This window comes from Nyctereutes procyonoides, unplaced genomic scaffold (genome assembly GCF_905146905.1).
Source record: "Nyctereutes procyonoides isolate TBG_1078 unplaced genomic scaffold, NYPRO_anot_genome, whole genome shotgun sequence".
NCBI lineage: Eukaryota > Metazoa > Chordata > Mammalia > Carnivora > Canidae > Nyctereutes > Nyctereutes procyonoides.
In genome coordinates this window covers 52,136,370-52,155,544 of record NW_026575020.1, presented here as the reverse complement: position 1 = coordinate 52,155,544, position 19,175 = coordinate 52,136,370, and the positions used below count along the sequence as shown (strand labels likewise).

Sequence of the window (19,175 nt, the reverse complement as noted above, 5' to 3'; positions counted from 1 at the left end):
ACATGATATACCATCCCAAAACTCAGCAGCTCAAAACTTGCTCATGAGTCTATGGGTCAGCTAGGCAGCTTTTCTGGCCTTGGCTGGGCTCTCTCTTAAGTCTGTGGTTAGCTGGTGGCTGAGTAGGCAGCTCTGCTGATCTTGTCTTGGCTCGTTCTCATGTTTGGGTGTCAGCTAGCTGTATGCTGGTCTAGAATGACCTTAGCTGAGACAACTAGGCTCTCTTCCATGTGGTCTCTCATTCTCTACAAGCTGGCCCAGGCTGGTAGTCATGACAATGGAAGAATTCCAAGAGAGCAGAGACAGTAAATGCCTCCTGTGGTCTAGGCTCAGAACCAGCATACCATCACTTTTGTCACTTTGTATTGGATAGAGCAATTCTTGCAGAGTGGGCAGATTTTGCAAAGTTATAAGGCAGAGAGCATGCATTCAGGGATGTAATTAATTGAGACATTCAATGCAATTTACTTGTTCACAAAGTAAAAGTTGCTTATACCTTACATAGATTAATTATCTCACATGATAAAAGCCAAGATTCAGTGCAGAACATAAATTTGGCTGACTAAATAACTCAGTAATGCCATTGAGGGCACAGATACTTTTCATCTTTCCTCTCAGCCATTCTCAGTCTATTGGCTCATCCTCAGGCTGGCTCATTTCAAGGTTTCAAATGGCTGTCCACAGTAATTAAAGAAATATGCTTCAGAGTTTGCATTTGATAGATTCATTTATCCAGGAGCCCATAGAAATTCTCTTTTTGTGTTGCATTGGTTCAAATTGGCCCATGCCTACCCATTTTTAAAGCAATCATATGTTTTGTGATGTATTTAAGAGACTTTCAGACCAAAAGTGGCTTAAATAACTGAGGCCATCCATTTCTCATTTAGAAAGAAGTCTCAAGTTCTTTCATGTACAAACAAAGTTAGAGTTATGGCGGCCTGGGATAGGTTCATTAGGTTAATGTCATTGGGTAGTCAGGCTCCTCCTATTTTTCTTTGTTACTTTAAGTGCTAATGTTCTCACCTCTCATCTGCAACTCCAAGCACCGTGTCTTTACTCAACACCTAAAGGTCAGAAGAAAAAATATGGGGAAGAGAGTTAGCCTCATGCTTTCCCTCTTTATATTAAGTGGGAAAATCTATGTCAAAAGTCCCTGAGCAGGTCTCCTCTTATGTCTAAATGGCCACATCACTCCTTTTGGCTGCAGGGGAAGCTGGGAAAATGGATATTGCTCTGGCACTCACTCTCTCTTGCTCTCTCTCCTTCATGAGAGGAAAACTATTTCAGCATGACTGAAAAGACAAAACAAAAAAAAAAAAAAAAAACTACTGTATTTGCAAAACTTGGTGTGTTTTGCAACCTTTGAACACATTAAAATGCTATCTCTTTAAATAAAGGTCTACATAACTCCAGATACTTGGCCTTTATGCACTTGAATTAACTACACAATGGAGGCTTAGATATTTCTTACTCTTATATGAGTGCAAATAAGTATTTATGAGAAGCTGAAAGAAATTGGTGCATTCAGACATTACTGGTAGATTAAGACACAAATTTTATCTGGAGAACGTTTTCTCCAGGTCAAAACATTTATTTATTGTCTGTGACTAAGTCACATGAAAATGAGACTAAATACTTGCTCTCTGTGAAGTTTGCCTTAGTTAGCATCCTTTTGCAGATAAGTTTTCCATTCACAGTACTTGCACTGGAATGGTCTAGCATTCTGATATCAGTACATTATATAGCAATTCTGTTTTGACTCTAGAGGAAGCGTCCTGTATCTTTGTTCTATCCTTCCATCTATCATTTGTCACATTTTATTGAAAAGGAGCCCTTTTCATAGGCTGACTATCTCTTAGAATCATTATTTATTCTAAATCTTACAAATGAGTTGTTGAATGAATATGTTATCATTTACAAGTTTCCATTGCACATAAGCAGGCTTATACTCAACTGAAAGGACCAGATAATTAAAGGAACAATTTAGGGACACAGAGGTCTTCAGATTGCTTAGTACATTCAAAGTGTGATACACCGCAAGACAGATTTTTTTGGGCAAAGACTTCCTCACATTTCAAAGATTTCCAATTACATAGTGATTTTAACAAATAGATTGACTTCTTCCTAAACAGTGCTCTTACTTTCTCCTGGTTGATGTCTTTAAAAAACACAGGTAAAGGAACATATTGAAAACTATCTGGCTAAAAGCATGCTACGAGACACACTATCTTACTTGTTTTTCCCTAATGGAATATAAATGATAGGTTATGAGTCACTCATCACCATTCACCAACCTAAGCTTAGCTATCAAATGCTGGCCTGGAAGTATGAGAGGCATGTGATGCAGAAGAAGAGGATATGTCAGAGAAGCTTAGAAACAAAGGGTACCCCAAGGTTAGTAAATGCTTTTCTCTTGTTAGCTAAGCCGGAGCTTCCCTTTTGAGGGGGCTGTGATTTTTAGCCACTTCAGTTAGGAGCTTAGTTGAACAACGAGAATGATTAGTTCATTTCCCAGTCAGAGGTTATTGTTGCAGGAATGGTTTTAATATACACAGGGTTTTGGCTTCGATTTTTGCTTTCAAACTCCAGCAAGTCTTGAATTGTTTATTGAATCTAGGTTGAGAAACAGAACCGAGAGATGAAGCTAATAATTGGCAAGAGTCCCAATCCTTGTGTTATTATGGTCATTAATTAGGGTAAGGGTTATGTAGGGAAAGATTGCTGATTTGAATCACTTGTTTCCAGATCTTTACTTGGGGGAAGGGACTGTAATTAGGAATTCTGTTTCTCTGTAGGTAAACAGGTATTGCATTAGGAAGCAGAAATGATGGATACTTAGTAGATAATTTGTCTCATTGGCAAATAAGTCAAGGGAGGATACACCATCTTTTCCTGATCATCATTTTCAAAATCAAAACCTCATTATATCAGTCAGTAGAATACACAGGATAAGAGAAACTTTATGGAAAATTGACAGTAAAAAATTAGTACACTGCATATTCCATTTACCTTCTTTTGGGGTAACTAAAGGCTAATGCTGCATCATCTGTGTGTGGGGGGGTCTATTTGATTAGAGAAGGATGTTTCCCAGTGTTGTATAAAAGGGCTTGACTCATATATAGGAGGGGAGAGGGTCCCAGCACTATGACACCTTAGGAGCTCTGCGTCTTAGAAACTGAGGTAACCATTGACAAATTTTCTTATTCTCTTATTTTTTTTTAATTTATAGAAAGTTTCAAGGCTTCCCAATTCAGATTTATTATAAATATGAGCAAAATGTTAGCTCACAAATGTCTGTTTTTTTCTTATTCCCTCCCAGGTGTGTCAATGATGACATGGTGATATGCTAAATGGGAGAGCATTGTGTTCTAATGTGACAGTTTTTCTGGATGAACAAATGTATATATTTTATTGATATTAGTTACATTTGGTGTTAGATAATACATTAGAGAATGAGCTTTAGTAGATACAAACATGTGAATCAACGTAGCATAACCAAACTACCACCACTACCAACAACAACACAAAATTAAAGTCCTGAAGATCTCTTTTATTTGTGAGAGAACCTCCATTGCTGGGTCTCTTGCAACATCTTTAGGGACTCCTTTTTTTTTTTTTTTTTTTTTTCTGTGCATCTAGATGAAATGATAGCAAGTAGCACAGAGCCTCAGTTAGGGCTCCTGATAAGCAATAGCCTTCATGTTATCTTTTATAAGATACTTACATGGAAACTTCAGGTTTTTAATTGAAAATACTAGTGCATGGGAGGGTGTGGTGGTGTTGTCTACGATGTATTAATGACAATAGAGTGTGTGGGTGTAATGTATGGCAAGATCCCACAGGGCATCTATCTTCAGGTATTTGAAGTGCCAGGATTGCTCACCACACCCATCTTGGTTTGGAAACTCTTCACAGAGCAGGATACTTTCAGGCTAAAGCCTAAATGAGTCCCCTTCTTTGAAAATAAAAAGAGAAAAAGTATATATGAAACCAATTCTACTTCCATTTCTAGAGTCTGGTTGATTGGGATATAAATAAGTTTAGATTCCAAAATGATGGCCATTATATTTTAGGTGGGATTGGTTAGAAATGAGCATGGAAAGATTGCTGCGGCATGCGTTTGGCAGGGCACCTAGAATCGCTTTATTTCAGAGCCTTTCCTTGGGAATTGCGTCTCTATTTATATTAATATTACTGCATCTTTCCACCTACATTTGTAGATATGATTTAAAAATTACTCATCCATCCATAGTAATTTCTGCACAACTTAGCTTCATCCATGGAGTTTAACTGACAGTCAAAAATAGAAAAAAAAAAATGTGTGTGTGTGTGTGAATGATTACTTGGCATAGAAAAAAATCCTGAGAAAAATAAACAATTACCTACCAGAAGCTAGAGTGGCCTAATAAATTGCCTCTTACCTGTCCTGCATTAATTAGGAGTTATGCTTAAGGTCTGGATCTTCATAGATGCTCCTTTTCAATTTATCTTAATTTTATCTGTGCCATGTGTGTCTTTGGGGAAGAAAAAGGATATAGTGGCTTTCAAAATTAGTGACCTAAAAATAAAATTACAGATTTTTCTAGTCCAATCCATAAGCTAAATGTAAAAAGAAAACACATAATTGCATGTCATCCATTATACTTGTCGTAATTCTCTCCTATGCCTCTTTTTCTTCAAAAGCCACCTCAATTCTCTCATGCAATTTACCTTGAATAAATTGAAAGCAACAGTTTTTTTTTGCATCTACCATAACCACTATCAATATACCTGCCTCAAGCGGTAAGAGCTTCCCAGAGCTGGGTTTATTAGGCAAACCTGATTGACCACTCTAATTATTTGATCGATAGTATGAATATTAAGAAAATAACCTTGGGGGCGCCTGGGTGGCTCAGTTGGCTAAGCATCTGACTCCTGTTTTTGTCTCAGGTCTTGATCTCAGGGTCACAGGATCAAACCCCATGTAGGGCTCTATGTTCAGCATGGAGTCAGCTTGTCCATCTCTTTCTCCCTCTGTTGGTCCCCCTACTCACACTCTGTCTCTCTCTAAAATAAATAAAATCTTAAAAAAAAAAAAAAGAATCTTGGGTGTGTGTTGAGTGATTTTCTGCATTTTTGACGTTTTGCTGGAGACAGCTATTTCCTGCCACCAAGACTGCTCCCTCCAAGGCAATCTCAACTCTCTTTTAGCAGATTCTTCTAATATTTATCTACATATTTCCAGTAAATGTTTGAAAATATCACTATTCCTTTTTCATTTTGAAGAATTATTTCTTTAACTCTTATTAATGGAATATGGTAATTTGATCATTCTTTTCCTTATCCTTAGACTAAGGAATCCTATCTTCTCTTTGTTCCAGGACATGATTTGGTATTTATTACTAGACCAATTCACTTCTTTTTTTTTTTAACACTTTATTTATTTATCCATGAGAGACACAGAGAGAGAGGCAGAGACATAGGTAGAGGGAGAAGTGGGCTCCTCACATGGAGCCTGATGTGGGACTCAATCCTGGATCCTGGGATCACGACCTGAGCCAAAGGCAGGTGCCCAACAGCTGAGCCACCCAGGCATCTGCAATATTCATTTCTATATCCCATCATAACTGAAAATATTAGTCACAGCTGAGTCATATAGTATACTATGATCATTTTTCCTTTATAATTTTTCTGGTGACAGCCATTTTCTTTATTTTTTTTCTTTGTTTTGATAATTCAAGCCCAATTTTTGTCTCAGGTCTGTATAAGATTCTCAATATGATTATAGACATTTGAAAATCTATTAATTTCATCTTTTGACATGATCTTCCAAAACATTCTGACATACTCTAATCAAGATTGATTGCTATTGCGGTGCCTGATGGTTCAGTCAGTCAAGCATCTGACTTTTGGTTTTGGCTCAGGTCATGATCTCAGGGTTGTGAGATTGAACTAGTGTCATGTTCTACACTACACATGGAGCCTGCTTCAGATTCTCATTCTCTCTCTCTCTCTCTCTGCCCCTCCCTCCTCCAAAATAATTTAAGAAAAAAAGATTGCTAACTATACTGGTGCACAGCTGCTATATTAAAAATTTTCTTAAACACCATCTTGGTTTCCCTCACCTCTTCCAAGTTTGTTTTCTATTCTCTAGAACTCAAATCAAGATGTCTTGACTCTCCTTTAACACTAAATTGAAAATTTAGTAGGATGTATAAATTTTATGGTCGAGATAATTTTTTTCAAAAAATTGTGAAGACCTTTTTTCATAGTCTCCTGCATTTAGGGGTACTGTTGTAAAATCTATTATCACAGACTTCATGCCATTTATATAAAACTCACTTTTTCTTACTACAAAATTATAGGATTTTTTGCTGGTCATAAGAGTTGACATTTCACAATGGTATATTTAGGTATGGGTCCATTTCAGTCATTATTCTGTGGACTCTGAATCCTTCTAAGTCTGGAGATGGATCTCCTATTTGAGCATGTTGTCTTGGAATGTTTATCTGATTATTCCTTTTCTACTATTGTTACCATTTTATCTGTTGTCTCTCTCTTTCTCTCTCTCTTTTTATTTCACCGACTTCATCTCCCGGACTTTATACTGAAGTTTTAAAAAATTCATTCTTTTTTTATTTCCAAAACCCTTTTATGTACTCTGGAGATACTTTTCTTCTAGAATTCTGTTCTCTTTTTTTTAGATATATTACCTCTTTGAAAATATTTTTGCTTATTTTTATTACTCCAAATACTTATACCACCAAATGTCTCCTGTTTGCTTATTTTGTATCTATTTTTATATTTATTTTTTATTTTAATATTTTATTTATTTATTCATGAGAGACACAGAGAGAGGCAGAGGGAGAGGCAAAGACAGGAGAAGCAGGCTCCATGCAAGGAGCCCCATATGGGACTTGATCCGGGGACTCTGGGATCACGCCCTGAGCTGAAGGCAGACACTCAACCACTGAGCCACCCAAGCATCCCTTGTGTCTATTTTTTAAAGATGTATTTATGTATTGGGGGGGGGGCAGGGAGCAGGACAGGTAGAGGGAGAGGGAAAGAATCTCAAGCAGACTCCGTACTGAGCACAGAGGCTGACATGGGGCTTGATCTTACCCCCCTGAGATCAGGGCTCTGAGATCATGATCTGAACTGAAACTAGGAGTTGGAAACTCTACCAACTCTGACAGCCAGATGTCCTTATTTTGTATCTATTTTTAACATTATGTTCCTTTTTCAAATGCCTGGTACCTGGGACCCTAGACTGTTGAAGTTCTTTAAGTGTGGTCTTCCTGTGTAATGATTCTGATGAGGCAATTTCCTTGTAGAAGCCTAAATATAGTACTTAAATCTTTATTCTTGGTATTGTTGATTTTTCCATTAAAGAGACGTTGTATTCCCTACATGTAAGTAAGGTAGACTTCTGGCTTCCAATGTTCTAGAATTTAAGTGAACAAAGAAAATCAAGAAGTACCTTCTCATCAATGGCCCTGACTCAGTGTAGGGACTTTCTGCTTCACTATCTCTAGAACTCTAAGTCTCCTGCTATGATGCAGGATAGGACATAGCAGGCTTGTTGCAGGTAGAGACATAACTACTTCTTACTCAGAATGGGAGTGATTCTGGTGGGGAATAGCAGTAATAATTTTGTATAGGTTGACTTCTTACCTATCTTTTTTTTCCCTACTTCCACCCTCAATACCAGAAGTCACTGTGCTGCCATTTCCTGAAACTTAGAGGACATTGTATGGTCAATGAAATTACATTTTGGCCTTTTGTTCTATAACTTTAGGGATAAGCTTTCTCTGGTACACGAAATCATCCCCACCCATTCGTCTACTTTCCAGCTTAAAAAAACCAAGAACTAAAACAAAAAACAAACTAAACTTCTATCTTTTCTCAGGTTCTCTTTTTCCTTGTGGGATTCTTTGATCATTAATTATTTGGTTATTATTGCTAATTTTCTCTTTCGGAGGTAGCAGCACTACATCGCATGGAAATAAGGTCAATCTTTATAATTATCTCTAGTGTTAACTTGGAATCTTTAATGAAGCAGGTGCCAAGACAGAATTAGATAGGTCAGAAATGTACTGATTGAAATACTTAGGAAGAATAAAAAGGAGAGGGATCGGGAGTAGGAGGGAAGTACCTCCGGACACGTTGCAGGTTTTATGTTTGTGAAAGGACAGAGGGAAGGAAGGAACTTTGAGTAAGATGAGACTCTTGATGCGACACAGCTCTGAGAAAAGGTTGGTCAGGCTGGTAGGCAGTTTTAACACTGAGATTGCCCATTAGAAGAGTTGCATGTCAGGCAGTAGTGGTCTGGCTTCATTATCTGTGCTGTGTTCAGTCACTGGTTGAAAAAAGCCCATGGAGAGTTGGGAACATTGTGACAAGTCAGAGAGATGAAGCACATGGAGGCTGTCAGCCTACAACACTCCTTGTAGCAGTCTGTCTTGAAGGAATATCTGGTCAGTACTTGCCCATGGTCACCATATCTCTGCTCTGTGAGAAAGTATCGAGTACCAACTTTATGTAAAAGAAAGTATTAGTTACTGTCTTAGTCAGTTTGGACCATGGACTGGATGGCTTACAGAAGCAATAGAAATTTTTTTCTCATAGTTCTGGAGACTGGAAGTCCAAGATCAGAGGACCAGTATTATAGAGTTCTGGTGAGGGCACTTTTCTGGGTTGTAGACTTCTGACTTCTTGTTGTATCCTTACATGGTGGGAAAATAGCAGGCTATCTCTCTGGCCTCTTTTTATAAGTTTGCTTATAAGGTTCTACCCTCATGACCTAATTCCCTCTCAAAGGTTCAAGTATCCTCACATTGGAGATTGGATTTCAACATATAAATTTTTGGGGGTACACAATTATTCAGTGCATAACAGTTACTATTCAGTAGTGGTGCAAGAAAACAATGACATCTTTCTTTCAAAACATGAAATGTAGTTTAAAAGACTGACATGGAACACTAGGATTACTTTCCCGTGCAAGATTTCATGAATGAATTCTCATTTAATTCCATAGCAAAAATAAAGCATCACCAGACCGTTGCCCAAATCTGATAGTAATAACTCAAAAATATATTTGGAGTGTGTTGCTTGCTTCTCCATTGCCAGCATTATCTGCTGTCGGCACTATCTGCTATAACCTTCCAACGTGAGGACTTTCTCATTCTTCTGCTCAGCTACCATTCATTCAGTTGCCATAGAGCAGCCACTGGGTGTGCATTTTCAAAAATATAATCAGATTCTATCACTTTTTTAAAAAAAGATTTCATTTATTTATTGGACACAGAGAGAGCACAAACTGAGGGAGCAGCAGAGGGAGAGGGAGAAGCAGGCTCACCACTGAGCAGGGAGCCTGATGTCGGGCTTGATCCCAGGACCTTGGGGTCATTACCTGAGCTGAAGGCAAATGTGCAACTGACTGAGCTACCCAGGGACTCCAGATCCTTTCACTTCTTAAAACACCCTGATGATTTCAAATTGCTCTTTAGTGATATCTAAGTTCTTTGTATGGCTTGTAAGCCCACACGTGGTCCAGTGCATGCCCAGCTCATCCTGTACTGCTGTCCTTTTGCTCACTGCACACAAGCCATGCAGGCCTTTCTTCCTTCCAGATCCTCAGGCTGGCCCATGCCTTTTGCCTCCAGCCTGCCCTTGTATTCCCTCTGTCTAGAATGCCCTTGAATGCCTTTCCCTGTTCTTCTTACTGCTGCCTCTCCAACTATATATTTCAGATGTCATGCAAGTCACATACATTTGATTTGGGGTGCTTGTAACATGAAGCAGAACCAAGACCCCAACTTTTGTGATTGGCACTTATGACCATCGATAGCTACCTGCACTCAGAGGGGCTGTTATTTGCTTTCTTGGGAAGGTTGAGAGAACAGTAGTAAGATTAAAGGAACACTTCCATCTTGGGTCTCTTCTGTCAATGGGTTAGTCAGATATCTCCTTTGTAAATGCAAATTATCATTTGAACTGGTAGAGTGTTAAATATGAGAAGACATTGATGTTTGGAGGACTAGCTGAATAAGATGGATCATTTACAGTATAGTTGTATGTTTAATTTTTAAATTACAGCTAAATGTGTATCTGGACTGCTTTCAGATCAGGAGTATAGTGCCTACAGTATAGCAGATCCTCAATAAATTATTTGAATTGAACAGGTAAACACTGAAAGTACAGAATTTCTATGTAGAAAATTGTATCACAAATTTGTGGTACCCTGCTTGCCACAGAAGTTAAAAATCTAGAACTCATGAATATTTGAGGACTGTTTGCATGGTTGTAAGTGAGAGACATTGAGAATTAATTATTTCCTGCTTCATTCAGCCTCTCTTGATTCTAACATGGCATTCTCACCTATAAAAAATGAAAAAAGGGGATCCCTGGGTGGCGCAGCGGTTTGGCGCCTGCCTTTGACCCAGGGCGCGATCCTGGAGACCCGGGATCGAATCCCATGTCGGGCTCCCGGTGCATGGAGCCTGCTTCTCCCTCTGCCTATGTCTCTGCCTCTCTCTCTCTCTCTCTCTCTCTGTGACTATCATAAAATAAATTTTAAAAAAAATGAAAAAAAGTTGAGAGAAAGATAGGTCTGAAGAGAGAAAACAAGCAGATTTCCATTAAACCTGTGCTCTTTTTTTCCTATGCACTTATTTCTCTCATTAAATAAAGAATATATGGGAATAAAATTTGTCCACCGTCCTATATTATTGCCATAGTATACAAACTGTTAAATAGATTATAAAATGTTCATACTGTGTTGATTTTCTGTACCACAGATTTGGCAAGCCTTTTTTTCTATACAGGACCAGATTTGCAGACCACATGATTGCCATCCTATATTCTTCTTCCTCCTCCTTCTCTTTTTTCTTTTTCATTTATAACGCTTAAAATATATATATATATATATATATATATATATATATATATATATATTTTAAAAAGCTCATGGCAGGGCAGTGATTGGGGGCCAGATTTGACATGTGACTGACCTGTATAATAATCCAACTCAATTCACAAAAGTAAAAATCAGACAGAAGTTATCATCTGAAATTGTTATACACACAGTGAGGGCAAAATGTTAAACTCTAAAAAATATGGGAGACTTTAAATCTAATTACAGTCAAGGAAAAATTAAAATGCATATTTGTATAGCAACAGGAAAAATAAGACCAGAAATATGCAGCAATTCTGATATACACATATTTGATAGTTTTTCCTGCCTTCTGGGTATGGGTTATAAAAACTTATTGGATTTCTAAATTTATGACGAGGATTTCTAAGTTTTGAGTTAGATTACAAGCAAGACAAAAATATGGATATTGCATATTGTCATGGGAAAGCAGGGTGGCAGGTTGTTTCCCAGAGTCTCTGGGGATTGTGATTGGTGGATTTATTTTTATACTAGCTCATGTACCATCAAGTCTATGCATGCAGATTGCATAAGCACTAGTGATTCAGAAGGGTTGCTGCCAGTAGTATACAGGTAAATCTGCTCTCTAGAAAAAAAAGCATTTACTGATTTTAATGGTGTAGATACTCCCACTGTGGCCCACTCAAGCTATCAATGGTTTAACATTCATCTGAGAAAATTCATGAATGTTTAATAATCAGCTCTCTGAACTGGCAGGAGCAGACCCCAGCATCGCCCTACTTGTCACCCACTAAGAGAGTGGTAGCTGTGTCTTGAAAGCTGTCTATTCTTTACTATGCCAGATAGACCTGTGTTTAATTGATATTTCTAAGGAAACTATTTAGAAAACTCTGAGCATGGCAGCTTGCAAAGCTTAGCTACCTCCTTCAGAGAATGTATGCTGACCCTAATCTATGGTATCATTACCTGAATTGGAAAAAACACAGTACATCTCAGCCATCTCTAAAGGCATATGTTTGTTAAATGGAAGTCCAAGGAAAATATTTTTATCTGAAAACAAGGTAGGAAATGTCGAAATGCAAGCATAATTAAAAGTTAGAACAATAATTCAAGAAGTGAGCCCAAGTTAGGGTATGTGTTTTTGCTTGGAAATGCTTGCCATTTTAATCCCTAAGAATACACATTTTAAAGTTTTGCCATTATTAGCAAAAGGCAAGAAGCAAGTGGAACTCTTTTTTTTTAAATTTTATTTATTTATTTATTTATGATAGTCACAGAGGGAGAGAGAGAGGCGCAGAGACACAGGCAGAGGGAGAAGCAGGCTCCATGCACCGGGAGCCCGATGTGGGATTCGATCCTGGGTCTCTAGGATCGTGCCCTGGGCCAAAGGCAGGCGCCAAACCGCTGCGCCACCCAGGGATCCCAAGGGGAACTGTCATTCACAGTTGTTCTTATAGTTACCTACACCCTTATCAAGTGATCCAACGAGTCCATTCCTAGGTATGGTTCCCAAGAGAAATGAAAACAGATGTGCACAAAAAGACTTGTATCAGAATGCTTATAACATATGAATTCATAACAGTCCCAAAATGGAGAAAACTCAAATGTACATCGGGATGTGAATGAATTAAAAAAAATTGTGGTGTACTTGAAAAATGGAATATTACTAAGCAACAAAAAGGTTGATTTACTGTTACGGGCAACAGTATGCATGGAATTCAAAAACTTACACAGAGCAAAAGAATACAAATTCAAAAGACTATATATACTACAGGATTCCATTTTCTGTAAAGGACCAAGAAGCTAGTATTTTAATCTTTATGGGCAATTACTTAATTCCACCATCATAGCCTAAAAGTAGTCATAGACAGTATGTAAATGAATGACCATAGCTGAATTTCAATAAAACTTTGTTTTTTACACTGAAATTTTAATTTCATAAATATTTCATGTGTAATGAAATATTATTCTTTTCTTTCTGTCTTTTCCTTTCAAAACATTTCAACATGGAAAACAACTACAATATCTTTTAGATTGTGAGCCTTACAAAAAAGGATAGTAGGCCACATTTGGTTTATGGGCCATAGTTTGCAAATCCTTTGTTTTAGACCAAACTATGCTAACATAAATGTCAGAAAACAGATAGTTGTCTGGGGCCAGGCATAAGGTAGAGTTGACTGCCACGGGGCACAGGAGCATTTTTGGGGGGTGATGGAAATGTTCTATATCTTGATTGGTGTGGTGGTTATACATAAGAGTAAATATTTATTAAAACTCACCAACTGTAACCTTGAAATAGGACATCTTATTACATGCAAATTATACTTCAATAAAGTTGCTTTTCCAAAAGAGTAAAAAGTAAAAAAAAAAGCTGCAACTAGAGATAGATGTATTTATTTTATCCTATCCTCTCCCCAAGCCTTCTCTAGCTTGAAGACTATTTCGCATGGTATTGAAGCTCACTTAGGAGGTAACAAAATTTTCTCAGCTGACTAGAAATCAATGAGGTTTTTCTTAGCAATATTCAGGGAAAACTTGAAGGCAAAGGAAGGAATTAGCTCTTAACCTGTTATCATTCCAAGGTCCATCTATTCTAGCAAGATATGCCAAATTTAGAAAGTGAAAAAAAAATTGAGAGCTGCTGATTGATCATCATTAAAATATATATTGTATAATCATGGAAGTGTGCTAAGAAATTAAGGAATCCAAAGTATGTTTTAAAATGCCAAGTTGACATAAAGAATGAAAGTCACATACTAATAATCGCAAGAATCAAGCCTGATATTAACTTATTTCTAATACTAGTACTATTCTCAATGCTTTACCTGCACTTTCTAATAAAATCCTTGAAATATGTTTATGAGGTTGATGATTTTATTATCTTCATTTTCACATGAAAAGACTGAGGCTTAGGTTAAAAACCTGGCTTAGAACTGCTGAGTTAGAAAGGGGGCAAGCCAGGATTGAATCCAGGTTCAGTAACCCTGGGCCCCTCAGCTTGATAAAACAGGAAAGAAGATTTTTTTCTCTCCCAGAAGATTTGATTAAGAAAGAAAGGAAGGGAGGGAGGGAGGAAGAAGGAAGGAAGAGTAAGAAGGAAGGAATTCTTTCGTAAATGCTTAGGAGATTTAAGGACATGGGAATATAAGTACCTTAATTTTCTAAGCCCCATACTAAAGTGCCTGGCTCTTAACTAAGTGTGCAAAAAAATGCTTGTAGAGTGAGTTAATTGATTAAAAATTTTCCCCTAGAGTGTTTTGGATTTAATACCTCAGTTACTTCTTTTTTCTCTCAAAAATTTGATATTTGCTTTTCTTCAGAAATTCGCATTAACCATTTTATAGAATGCAGTTCAGTGGATTTAGTACATTCTCAATGTTGTGCAACCACCACCTCCATCTAATTCTCTTTGTCCAACTTTAAAAAACCACATAAATACCGACTTTTCTGCGTTATTTACATGTATTAAGACCCAGGACAAAAATATGGACCCAACAAGAAGTGTTTTTGATCGTAACTGCTGCCTTATCCCCAGCAAAGTAAAAGCTCTCTAGACATTTGAGGCTTACAAATCTGGGTACCACCAGCATACTCTGCTAGCTGTTGAATGAAGAACACATTCACAAGTCAAGACAATCTTTTTCAAGATCAGGCATTTGCTGGTTATGCAAGCTGCATTGCTGATATTAGTCCAGTTGCTTTTATACTCCTCGAGTATGTCATTCCACTTTGATCACTCACAGCGCTTGCTGACTTTCTGGGAAATGAGTAAGAGTGTTTCATTCAACCATAAGCATGTCCGGGACTAGGCTACAACTCTTAGAATTCTCTTCACTGTCCTTAAATAGAGATAGGGAAGCCTTGATTTGAAGGCGGTTGCATGCTGTCAGGTGATGTGGAAGTTGGAAATTGTAGACACCTGGGCTGTTATATTACTTCATAGGCTTGTTTTATGGCCACGATTGATGCCAGATGAAAGTTGCTCGGGCAGGCTGGAGCGCTTACCCAGGTGAGCATTTATAAAGGCATTCCGATAAGGAGGGAGCCACCGGGCAAATCACCACCGGCTCTCAAAGTTCACCATAGATTGTTATCAACAGCCGACATCTGTTTACTTCCTTAACCTATGACAGCTTATCAAGGTCCCAGATGCGTGCACACTGAGGATGGAGGAAAGAATGCAATGCAGCATGACTTCTTTTATTAGTTGCTGATGTCATTATGCATCTTCATAACTGAGGTTTGTGTTTTTCCTAGAGTAAGATGCATGTGTTTGCATCAGATTACTTTCTCGTGATATTTTTAGAAACCTACTGAGGGAGAAAAGAACAGATAGAAGAAAAGAGGAAAGAAAGACAGTAAAGCAGTCTTTATACTATCACCTCAGGCTTCCTCCCAGGCGATGCACCTGTTCCTTTCAAGTTCCTTTCCAGAGTGACTAAGAAAATGATTTTATTATATCATGACCTTCGGTCTAAATTCCCCTTTATAAAGTAGTGGATAGTGAGACTCCAAGTATTGCAAGTACTACCGATAGAGTTAAAACGTATATCTGAGGACGATGGCTATTTTTATGATGGAAATAAAAGAAGTGCACCAAGAAAACCGGGGTTGTAATGTTTAAAATGTCCATAAGAGCATAATGATTGACAGCATGAATGATTAACATTCATCAAGAAAGAATCATGTAAGTGCGCTAAACAATGTGATTACTTTTTTCCCCCCAATGTCACTTTAAAAAATCAGATATCCAATTCAAACAGAAATTATTAACGACATGGGTATATGTGTGGTTGGTCCCATTTCATTTTTATAGTGTGACTCAGCAGCTGTCCTGCATTTAAGGCAGGTTGATCGTTCTAATAATTCACTCTAATTAACTACTCCTTTCTGATAATGGCCCCTCTTGGCGTAATCCACCAAGGGAAGCTTTGAAGTTGGCTCATGTTACCAGCAGGAATCATGATAACACGTATTTGATGCTGCTTAGAAGTTTCTGTCCCCAAAGATCCCCAGATAGTCATCTTTCCATTATTCTTACATTTGCTGTCCACTTTGACATTTTCCTGGAAAACTCTTAATCTCATATGGTTTTCTCTATGGATCTAATGTTTGTCTTTTTACTGCTACCCTGAGAGCATCATTTTATGAAACGACACTGGAATGAGGACAGTAAATGAACTGTACACACGCGCACACACACACAAAAAGCATTTTAGCTATGATAGAAATGACATTTTTATATTCAACCATTTTTAGAAGATCCCTGTGACTTTCCTCACTTTGTACAAATAATCAAGAAATGTATATCATTAACTGGAGAAAAAGTTAATTTTATTGACCTACTGTTTTGCCTGTTGTTCAGTGTCGACTCTGGTCTACACAGAGGTGATTCAGGGAAATTTTTTTTTTTAAAAAAAATTAGTGAAGATCTGGAAAGTCAAAAAACCTTTTAAGATAGTACAGCATTCTAACTGGACACGATGTCCATTATCTGATGGAAAGACCATTTATTTTTTCATGACTTTGGTTGTCATTTCATAGTGAACTTTTCAGCAATGCCACCCACTTTCAGTGTTTCTAAAGTCTTAAAGATATGTATTCTTACCATGGAAACCACAGGCTCTAATAATATTTAATTGTTATCCCCTTGTGTTGTAATTCTATACCAATGAGGGGGTGGAAAAGTAGTAACTGTTATCACCAAGTGTAGCATTTCATAACATCTTTGAGTAGACAGAAATAACCTCCTTCAAAGGCATTCAGGGACACTTTGATGTAGCAACATACTGGTCACTGGAAATCACTCATCACTGGAAGGTCTGTTAAAAACTTTCTCCAGACATTTGTTTCTTCCTGTTTCCGTCATTCTTTAAATACCAACCTTTTGTCACCAGCTTTTAGTCCTTAGGCTGCAGGCTTGAATACCTGTCATAAAGGCCTGAGTAGAAAAAGAATCCTATACTTTCTGGAAATTCTCATATGGCTGAACATACTGGAGGGTTCAGGAGGTCCCTCTGCGCTCAGGATTCTATTCGCTTAAACTGTTTGGACACCAACCACGTGAAAAGGAACTCATCCAAGAATGGGTTACAGCCAACAACTCTGACATGAAGACACAGGTAGAGTATGAGGATGTGGACTTCATAGATGTTTATGTTTTTCGGTATTAGGAAGATTTAAAAAAAAACATATCAACCTTATTGATGTGTAAATTACATAAAATAAATTGCACCAAATTTTTAAAAATTTATTCTTTTTTTAAAAGATTTATTTGCTTATTTATTCATGATAGATATAGAGAGAGAAAGAGAGAGGCAGAGACACAGGAGGAAGGAGAAGCAGGCTCCGTGCCAGGAGCCTGACACGGGACTGGATCCCGGGACTCCAGGATTGCGCCCCGGGCCAAAGGCAGGAGCCAAACCGCTGAACCACTCAGGGATCCCCCAAATTGCACCAATTTTTAAGTGTACATCTTGTTAATTTTGAGAAGTGTATCTATCTGTGTGACACCTCCACAAGCAAGAGGTAGAATAGTTCTTTTACCCTCGATGATTTAGTCCCCTTCCAGACAATTCCCTGCTAACCTCTGGCCAGAGGCAGACACTAATTAGACTCGTCTTTTCTAGAGTTTCATGTAATTAAAAGCTCAGAGTGCATACTTTTTGTGCAAAGCTTTTACTACTCAGCTCATGTTTTTGAGATTCCTCCCCATTGTTGCATGCTTATCCCTTTTAATTGTTGATTAGTATTTCTTTGCATGGATATACTATAATTTGTTTATTCAGTCACCTATTGATGGACACTGGGTTGTTTCCAACATGGAGCCATAACGAATTAAGCTGTTAAGAGCATTCATGCACTAATCTTTTTGCAGAAAGATGTTTATGTTTACTTTTGTTAAATATGTAGTATTGGATCACTATGTCCCATGGTAAATGAATGCTTAGCTTTATAAGTGACCCACAAGCTGTTTCCAATGGAATTGTACCATTCTTCATTCCCACTGGCAGTATGTGAGAGTAGTGATTGTCTCACATACTTGCTAAGTCTTGGTGTTGAGATTCTTTTTTAATTTTAGTCAGTCATTCCAGGGTGTATCTCTCTGTAGGTTTATTATTTATTTATTTATTCTCTGTAGGTTTAAATCACTTTCATTACCTTGAGTAACAATGCCGAACCTATTTTTAGGTGCTTATTGGCTATTTGTATACCTTCTTTTGTGACGTGTCTGATAGTGTGTAGAACAGTGTTTGCGTATTTTTATAGGATTATTTGATATGCAATTGAATTTCATGTTTTTTTTGTGTGTTCTAGATACAATTCCTATGTCAGATACATACATTGAAAATATTTTCTTCCAGTCTGTTGACTATTTTATTCTCTCATCAGTATCTTTCGAAGTGCTATGACTCATCTAAGAAATCCTAACATATTCCAAGGTTGTAGAATTTCTCCTGTGCTTTTCTCTGAAGGTTTCATATTTTGAATTTGTATGCTTAGTTCTCTGCTCCATTTCAAGTTAATATTTACATGATGGAAGGTAAGAGTTAAGGTTTGTTTTTTATATTAATAAATATTTGTTCTTACCCTATTTCCCTCTTTGTATGAAAGACTATCCTTTCTCCTACTGAATTGCTCTTTCAGGTTAATTAAATACCCATATACATTTTAGAATTACTTCATCAGTTTCTAAAAAACATGCCCGCTGTTATTTTGGTTGGGATCGTTTTAAGTTTACAGATAAAATTATAGACATTTTAACAATATTGAGTCTTCTAATTTATAGCCATGTTATAATTCTCCATTTATTTAGTTCTAAGCATTGTTTTGTAGTTTCTTTATGCAATGTTTTGTAGTTTTCAGTGAACACGTCTTACGCATATATTGTGAAATTTATACTTAGATATTTGAATGCAGTCAAAATGCTATTTTTATTTCAGTTACAATGGTTTATTGCTGCTATATAGAAAAATAGTTTATAATTCTACATTAATTTTTCCCATGACCTTGATAAACCTGCCTAGTAGCTTCTAGCTTGTTTCGTAAATTATTTGGAATATCCTAGCTGGATGATTGTCATTTCTAAATAGTCTTATTTCTTTTCTTGCAATATACATGCCATTTATTTTTTTCTCTTCTTAGTGAATTAGCTTAGGATCTTCAGCAAATTTTTAGTAGAAATAGTGAGAGTAGAAACTATTGCCTTGTTTCCCGTCTCAGTGGGAAAGCATTGCTTCTTTGTTCATTAAAAATAATATTAGTATAATTGTTTTTCCATCAAAGGCTGATAATTGGTTGT

The 19,175-nt window shown here is 37.3% G+C and overlaps 1 long non-coding RNA gene across 2 annotated transcripts in view; it reads left to right on the top strand.

The window, feature by feature from the left end:
• The first annotated feature begins 2,328 nt into the window (after window positions 1–2,328).
• LOC129493571 (uncharacterized) overlaps window positions 2,329–19,175 on the top strand; it is a 311,144-nt gene continuing 294,297 nt past the window's right edge. For both annotated transcript variants that reach the window (XR_008661165.1, XR_008661174.1), the window contains exon 1: window positions 2,329–2,394. This is a non-coding gene — a long non-coding RNA (uncharacterized LOC129493571). The remainder of the gene's footprint in view (window positions 2,395–19,175) is intronic.